Genomic DNA, 8,799 nt, shown 5'->3' with positions numbered 1-8,799 from the left:
ACTACGATTAGAGATCTATTAGAGTGTGTACATTAGAAATAAATTCAGTATATTGCTATTGGAGAACTTGTCACTGCCGACATTCTGTCACAGCACCTTCATTGGAGAACCTGCTAATGTAGATTTATTAAAAGTATTATGTAGATACTGGCAATGCAGTTTCTTCAGAGCACTATCATCATTGGAAATGCATTGAAGATGTTGTAACTGGAAATCTTACCACAGCAATGACCTTTCTTATTAAATTGAAAGATTTCAAAACATTTGAAAATAAAAGTAAATCTGAATATAAAATCTAAAATATTCATTGAAAGTCATTTTGGTTGTTGTATTAAGAGTTCTTTCAAAGTATTAAAGTCACGTTAATAGAAAAATGTTTAAAAAATATACACAAAGAACTGTAGTAGAAGTAGAAGACTGAAATCTAGTTTCTCTCCCCACGGCATGTCTTATTAACATAATAGACCAATTCCGTCAGATTTAAACATCAAATTTGCCAACAATGGGTACACAAGTACGCGTCTAAGGTGAACAATAGGGAATAATAGTGCAGAACATCTAGCGTAGGGTAGCGCGATTCTGCCGAGGGCTATTAAAGGTAATAATTTTCGCTATTTATGGCCCCTTGCGGACCTTAAGGGCGCATTCTTAATCGCTTTCGAGTGCTCTCAGGTGTACGGTTAACACCTCGACGGACAATGAATGCGTTTTACGACAAACAACGGCTAGTTTTCGGGTATTCTTTGAGACCCCATCCCTTACATCTTGGCTCTTAGCTCCCGTTTTGCCGATTCTGGTCGGACAGCCGTGTAAACGTTCGGTGGAGAATAAGAAAAGGGGGTTTAATTACTTTGTTATTTATGCAGGAGAGAGAATTTAAACTCGGAACTGGTCGGTGGGTTTTAGATTCGCGAAGAAATCCACCTCCGGAGGAGAAGGAGGAGATAGCGCCGAGGAGATCTAAGCGACCTCACGGAAAGTTCATTCGTCTAGCACAAGTTCGCACGGGTTCGTTCACCTGAAAATCGGAAAACAACATCTTCCGTTCCATTCAATTCGAGAACCCATGAAAGATTCATCGAAAAACGACGTCGCATTAATTTCAATTTTTAACGGGTTCGTTTCATTTACGCTTCATCTTTTTTTTGCACCTTTAACGGACCCGCGGGTTTATGTTTGCATTGTCTTTGTAAATATTTTGAAAGCGATACGTCCAGCGTAATGTAACACCAATGTTAAAGTGAGAGGGGGAATAAAACCCTGATGGTCGTTGTGTAATACAATCCAAACCGCCAGGAGAGAGTTTGAGGTGTCATTTTTCCTATTCTTTTTGGCAAAAAGGGTCGGGTTATTGTTAACAATGAATCATCTCATCGTTTCCTATTGAATCATCTAAGAGAACAAAGACAAATCGTTACTATAAAAGATTTAATTCGCTGGTGTGGTAGGTATTTAATCGGTGGTTACCCCAAAAAAATAAAACTACCTCTTCCATCTTTTTTAATGTTATCCTTTGTTTTCTTTTTAATTTTGGCTCGGTCCGAAGCGTGGAGCCATCAGTTAACTCACCGGCCACCAATAATTACTCCGGGGCACGTACAGTCCCTAATTATTATTTGCTCCATCTCCTCCTTTTCAACCTCCTTCATCCTTCCTTTTTCCTCTCAACCTCATCTCCGTTTCGGACGGTGGTCCATCGAGTTCTCGAAGATTGCGTCCGTAGCTTGAGATAAGGAACAAGAACTGAAAAGGAGAAAACCATTTAATACTGGAGTTGTGGAAGAAGGAAAGGAAAACGCGCTTACGAGAGAGTAGCATCGGAGGAGATTTACTCTGCCGCAGGACGAGCAAGCTGGCAGGAGAAGGAGGTGTAGTCCGGTAGCAGCCGCAAGGGGGCCCGAGGGGACGAAGGGGCCCCGCAGACGTGAACGACCTGACCCCGCGCTCGGGCAACAGGTAGCGGCGACCGTAATTTATAAGCTACTTTGAGCGTTTTATACACCGAATTACACCCGGGACGGGTCCTGGAACCCTCCACCTTCATCTCATTCGCTACCTCCAAAGTAAAGTGCGTGGGCACGTGCACAATTTTAATCGAACCAAATCAACTTGAAAAAAATATTTTATAAGATATGTTACTTAGAATTATGCAGGGACAGATATCTTAACCTGTTTACATAGATAACAATATCAATAAGTCTATGATCCATAAGTTATATAACAAAATATCTTTGCATTTACATATAGATAAAGTAAAATTTTCCATCTCTTCAATCAGAAACAAAAAATACAAATGAAAGAAGTTGATCAACATTCAACAATAGCTATACTGTACTAAAACGCGTTTGTTGACTTGTGTATATTTACAGGATTATTTTGTTTGTTTAACGCAGTCGGACGATGAGACGGCGTCACACCCACATTTTCGCAATTTACCGTACAGTTTGAACAGATAGATCCCGTGGGTGTAAACAAAACTTATTAGAACCTTGTCAGGAGACGAATTTCTTTTTCTCGCTTCACTCGTATCTCTTTTCTTCATTTTGTAACCGTACAACTTGAAAAAGGCACTATGCAAATTAACGTAAGGGTGCCTCTTTTATCTCTCTCCACAACGGGATGAGTTCTTGAATCTGCAGAACCTGTCGCACACCTATATGGGTAGGTATGAAAAGAGATGAACGCGAGCGAGCCCTTTGAGGGTACACAATGCAACACTTGTGCTTAGTTCCTTTGTCGTTTGAGTAACAGGACTCTACCGACTTTGCTGGGAACACCGCGTCCAACGACTTTCTCAACGAATATCAGATAACGCTTTGCAAAAAATATTTGCACAAGGACAAAGCGTCATGAATAGGCAACGTTTAGCGGCTGGAGAACGCGTCTCTATGTACACAATACATTAAAACTTTATTAAAAACTGGTTATAAAAAAAGTTTCTGTAAAGATTTTTGTGAAAGATATAGATGATACAACCCACATAAAAATAGACGAAAAAGAACAAAAAGGTAAAAGAAGAAAAGCGTAGATTGGTAAACTGATAGTCGTAAGGATATGTATGTGACAGGGGTACCAACGGTTCGAGAGATCGGAAGAAGGAGTGAAAGCGGCTGCCGTCGAAGCGGTAAGATCAAAAGAAGCCGGTCACTGCTACCGGTCTTCGCTCTTCGGCGGTCGAGGAAATTAACCGTAACCTTGGAAGGATAATTCACGCCGTTTTCTGCACCGCGGCCAACCAAAAAGCGCCGCGAACCCAACGAAATTACCTTTCTTGTACCACCTTTACACCGATACAAAAATAAACAATATAAAAAAAATATTGTCGCTACTTCGCCGCCTCGTCTACAAGACCTTTAATGGTTTGAAAATGCGGTCGAACCACTGCGGTGGTTTCTTTCACACGTACGGTAATAGTGTTACAATTTCCTTTTTTAATTCCGCTCTGAAATTATTATCTTATTAACTAGGTAAGAAAATGTTATTGTGTGCTCTTTCACGGAGAAATTTTTAATGGGCACAATAAAATTATCAAGATTAAAATTGTAATCATTAATTAGTACCTTTCGGTTCATTTTTAACTTTTTTATATATCCCATTATCTTCATTGATCTTCATGTAAATTAAAATGATATTTGATGATATTGATAACTGTCAAATTAGAGGTTAAAATAATTCTAAGTTTTCATAGCGACATCTAGTGTAAATTTTAACTAAAAAAATTTGAAGAAGAAATGATTTTAATAAAACACTATTTTTTCTTGAAATGTTTATAAATATGTTTGTTAAAAAGGTTAATACTACTAATACTTTTATTAAATTAATTATTTAATTCTATTCCATATACAAACATATAAATCTCTGTTAATAACTTCACTTTGGTCGGTAAAGCAGTACTAACTGTCAATTGATTGTCATTTAATTGTGTTATATATAATTCAAGACTCTAGATCTAGAGTAAGTTGTGTTATAAATAGACGCTGTAACTGGGATATAAGAAGGACTAGTTTCCAAATCCCCCATTATAAGAAAGAAGTACAGTAAGTTCTTGTTTTAATTGTTATTCACCGTTAGATTGTTATATACAGGGTGATTCACATAAGAACCGACACAGAGCAAGGTGTCGCACCCTTTGAAACACTCAATTGAGTTCAATTTCCTACCAATTAATACCCTTGGTACACTCATAACGTATACCAAATTTGGTTTTTCTAGCTTAATGTATTACGAAGATATTAAACTTTTAAAAAATTTAATAACCAACTTTGAAGGCCTATAACTCCTCGGGTGTACAACTTGGTATAGAGGTAAGTTACGTTAAATCATCTTAATTTATTGTCCTCTACATGTATTGCCCTTATGTCGGTTCTTATGTGAATCACACTGTATTTTTCATTGAACCAAAAATAGACCTAGAACTAGAAAGCTTCGAGATGAATGTTTCTAGTTCTTGATGTAGTGTTAGTTCTAGTACCAGTGTTGCATGACGTGACGAACGTCTTGCTGTGCCCACTCTAACACACACTAATAAGTACAATTTTGAAATCTCTTTTATTGCATTCTACAATTCAAGTGTCATAGTGTTTTAGTGAAACATTTTTCGTAATTTTTACCTATAAAACGTGTTAAGTGAAAAAAAATAAAATACGTGTAATAAAATCTTTTGAATCCATACAATTAACAATATATCATATCATTTACCGTTACAGGATACTTTAAAACTCACACCATGATCTTGGACAAGAATTACAGAGATATCACATATCCGTGCAACGGTTTAATGCTTTCAACTCACACGGTGAGCGAAGTTACGGATGTCATAGAACCCATAATACGTTTCGAACGCCTTCTACTTGCCACCTGTGGGAAACGAACGCCGACAAACGGTCAGTTCGGGTCCCATGACGAAAGTAAAGTTTAATTAGAAGCGCATAATTCGTTGTGCAAAAACGATGTAAATATGGGGTGAGAGAGTGAGAGGTTTTCAGAACAGGTACAGGCATGAATAAACACCTGAGAAAAGGGATATGCTCCGAATTTCGGGGATGGCACACGTGGGCACCGAAAACTGGACTCGTTGGACAAGGAGATTTGCCAACGACTCCACCGTATATTTTTATCCATTTTTTTTTGCGAATATGAATTTGTAATTTAAACGTGGGAAAAAAAGAAAAAAAGATTAGATAAGTATTGGCTAAAAATTGCTTAAGAATGACTTGGGTAGTAATTAAACAAAATTAGAAATCGCGGTGGCGTGAAGAAATAACACGGTAGGGATGGTGCAGGTTGGTTGTTGATGGTTATCTTACTTCTGCAATTAGGTCCCCGGTGACGAAGGCAACAAAGGAAGCCAATTGACACGAGGGTAATTTAAGCGTCGAGTCGGCGGTTTTGGCCTTGAGAAAACCAACGACAAAGTGTGTGCAGTAAAACTGAGATAATGAGGTCCGAAACGGACTTGCTTGGTAAATTGAGTGTAACGAACTATTGTACAAAGATAAAAACTTATAATTTCAATATATCCATCTATACATTCAGCATATACACGATATAACGATTTTTTTGAAGTGAAGTCACTTGAAATAACCTTCAATTGAATAAATGAGTCGACGAAGGTAATGAATACAAAAAATGCTTACTAAATTGAGTCGTATTCATGTTTAGCAGTCGTTTAATCTGAAAGCTGTCAATCCGCAAAGACCTAATCCTATAATTAATTGCATGGCGATTTGTTTTCTTGCCGGTATAAATCTTCGGGACCTCCTCCGGATGGTTTATATTAAGAGGATGCAGTGGTGAATTATAACCAGGGCCGTGCTGTTTCAGTAAGCAAGCAAAACGCTGTTACGCGCCGCGTACCATATAATACGTGAAACACATTGCGCCATTCATCTACTTCTTCTTTCCCGTTGTACCCAGTCTGATTAATACTCAGCGCGCGTCTATCTTGTTCCTGATCCAATTAACCAGCCTCCGAAGAAGGACGTTCGACATTTTCATCTTTGTTTTACTTATTTTTTCGCTTTTACTCATTTCTTTTTCAATCTTGAAGCTCATTCAAACGTTTTTTGCTTTAAACGCGTTTTAGTTAACAAAGGGCGATTTAAATAAAGTTAAATAATTACGATTTTAGATTTTTTAAAATAAAAAAGTTTCCGGTTGCGAAACCCACAATCAAAATGTCGTACAACAAAAGTAACCCGCCGATTTAATCTAAGGATAAAAACGATCCACTCTGGAGTTAATGATGAAAAATGAATCCGAGGAGTTATTTATCTTCAGGACAATAGACTCTGTATTCAACTTGATTCAATCTCTTCTAAAGCTGTCGTCACCAAAGAAACATATTTTTTCCTTTATAAAATAAATTTTTCTTTTAAACTAAAATAATACAAAGATAAATGATTTTTTTATGGAAGTTATGAAGAATTGGCTACTGTAGAGAGGATTTGCTCCCCCATAGAGGGGCGTGGAGTCGTATCCCGAATAACGTCTCATAAATATGCTTCGTGCGCGATAAATACAGAGTGGAAGAAAGAATTATGTGACGCCCGCGTCGGGAGAACGCGTCGTTCGTAATAAGCGGCCCCCGCTGTAAACCTACGAAGCCCTTTTTCCATCTTTTCTTTTGCGACCGCGACCAATATTTACGACTTCTACCTACCACTTGATTACAAGTGAACATATCATCCAACGGAAGGCTAAATTTCCATTATAACAACACTATTCCATCCATTTTATACTTATTTACAATTAAATTTAATTATTTAGATTATCAAATTTGACACCTTAATGTGTCAAATGTCAAAATTAAAAAAAAGAAATTTAAAGTTTTTAGTTGAGATTTATACAGCATTTAGCAGCCACATAGTCTGATCATGAGCTCAATAACAGAAAGCCCATAAAGCACGTCATCAACAGTTACCACGATCAGAGAATTTTAGCGTGAAGAAAGTGATTCAAATTGAAATTAATGCAACATTGGAAATTATTGGAGCAGTATAATTGAAACAGCTTAAATCTGAAAACCTGCATCATTTATAATAGATAACGTTTGTTGCAGAAACTTAGCAAAATGGTACAAGCGTTCACAGAGCCCTGCAGAAACATTATTTTTTCTCTGGGATGGATTGAGTTGGGTTGGGTTCAAATTTTGTACGCATGCAGAACCTGCAAAGATGCCATAATGATCAAGCAGAACGTCGAGCAACTAACGAGAGTGCAGAGAGGTATCCTGGAAGGGTGACTACTTACTTGGGGATATGCTACCGATAGACCTATACATTAAGAAGAGGTTGGGTTGGGCAGTACAGACCAAAGACTTAATTGAAAAAGTTTTATCCGTGTGGATGAGACGGGAGTGGAGCGAGCCGAAATATCACGTCAGCCAGTTTATGGGGGGACACGGATGCTTCAGAAGCTATCTGTTCAGATATACTGCGATAAACAGGACGATGTAGAACACACGTTGTTCCAGTATAGCAGGTGGAAAGACCTTCGAATAGAGATGGAAAATAAATTGGGAAGTTTAACTCTTGATAACTGTGTGGAGACGATGATAAGTGTAAGCGAAGGGTGGCGGTGGAGAGATACATAAGAGATGTTGTCAGTGCAAAGGAGAAAGAGGAAAGAACAGATTAACTAATACGAAAACAGAAGTCGCCTGTGCGATGGAGAAAACTCGTAAAGGTAGTTCCTCACAGGAAAAAAGCAGAAAATTAGTCCCACACTCCCGGCCGAAGAAACATTATTTGCTTATTACAACAACTTCAAAACTCCAAGAGTAGGCCGTGGTGCATAACGCATTTTCTCCTCCCCAGTGCAAAGAAAAAGCGTTGGGTTGGATTGGCTAGGATTGGGTTGGGACGAAGATGTCGTGAAGTCAGTGGGGTTAACAACAAATATAGAGAAAACGAAAATAATGGTGCGGACTAAATCAGACAGAGTCGTGTATGGTGACACGGAACAGCTGGCGAGAGATTTTAAGCCCTGAAATAACATATGGCTGTGGGACTTGGACATTAATTCAATTGGACATATTAATAATGTGTAAGATAATAAAAAATACATGACAATTAATAATAATAAATAATAATAATTTATTGTCTCCAGAAGATTCCAATATTACAAAAAAGAACAACATTATCCATAGCTAATCTAAATCCTACCCCTTTCCCCAGCCTCTCCCTACGTCCCCTTGCGACCACCAACTCCCCCATCCATCTCCTTCCCTCCGTCCTCTCCCCCAACACCTGTCTCCCATCCATCATGTGATGGAATGATGAAAATTAATAAATTACTAGCTAAAGAGTAAGAAATCATCATTCCCTTATTAGTTCTGGTGTTGGGATCCTCATCCTTAGGTTACCAAGGGTTTTTGCAAGTATTCATCTCACTTAATCAGCCTTTCTTAATTTCATCATTACCATTGGAGTTTCTCTTCGTCGTCGTCTACTTAACGGTTTAGGGCTTGCTGACCTGTACCTATCTTTCAGACTACCTCTTTCTCGGGCGTTCCACTGATGGTCTTCTTCTTAATTTATACTACAGTGCCAATTTTGGTATTCTGTCATCCTGCATTCTCTGCACGTGGTCCATCCATTTCTCTTTGTATTCTTTGATTTTATCGTTAACTGCAAAAATTTCCAGTTCCTCTCTAATACCTTCGTTTCTGATATGATCCAATCTATTGCAGCCCTTGGTCGCTTTTAGAAACTTCATTTCCACGGACTCTATCTTGCTTAGGTCCTTTTTCCTTGTTACCCAAGCTTCACTGACATACATCAGGGGCGGTATTGCCAT

The sequence above is a fragment of the Onthophagus taurus genome, chromosome 11 (assembly GCF_036711975.1).
Source record: "Onthophagus taurus isolate NC chromosome 11, IU_Otau_3.0, whole genome shotgun sequence".
Lineage (NCBI taxonomy): Eukaryota > Metazoa > Arthropoda > Insecta > Coleoptera > Scarabaeidae > Onthophagus > Onthophagus taurus.
Note: the sequence above shows the minus strand (reverse complement) of the source record.